The sequence below is a fragment of the Aptenodytes forsteri genome, unplaced genomic scaffold (genome assembly GCF_000699145.1).
Source record: "Aptenodytes forsteri isolate BGI_AS27 unplaced genomic scaffold, ASM69914v1 Scaffold654, whole genome shotgun sequence".
NCBI lineage: Eukaryota > Metazoa > Chordata > Aves > Sphenisciformes > Spheniscidae > Aptenodytes > Aptenodytes forsteri.
In genome coordinates this window covers 5,074-5,309 of record NW_008794464.1, presented here as the reverse complement: position 1 = coordinate 5,309, position 236 = coordinate 5,074, and the positions used below count along the sequence as shown (strand labels likewise).

The 236-nt window shown below is 71.6% G+C and overlaps 1 protein-coding gene across 1 annotated transcript in view; it reads right to left on the bottom strand.

Moving 5' to 3' along the window:
- The window catches only part of CLP1 (cleavage and polyadenylation factor I subunit 1), a gene marked incomplete at its 5' end in the record, with an annotated part of 2,698 nt that overhangs the window by 1,008 nt on the left and 1,454 nt on the right, over positions 1-236 (bottom strand). The window lies entirely within an intron of this gene.

Below are 236 nucleotides of genomic sequence, written 5' to 3'. Positions count from 1 at the left end.
CCTGCCTGCATCCCGCCTCCCTCAATACCCCCCAAAGCCTCGATTCCTGCAGCGGCACCACGCCGGCTCCGGCTGGGCGAGAAGCTCAGGGGAGCGAGCGGGCAGTCCCCGAACGGCATCGGAAGGGCAGGAGGCCGGCGTGCCGGGCCCCGTCCCACTCCTCGGGGACGCAGCGGTCCTCCGTACCGTCCCTGCCGTGCTCAGCGGGTTTACTTACTGCTGAGGCGCGGGGCGCA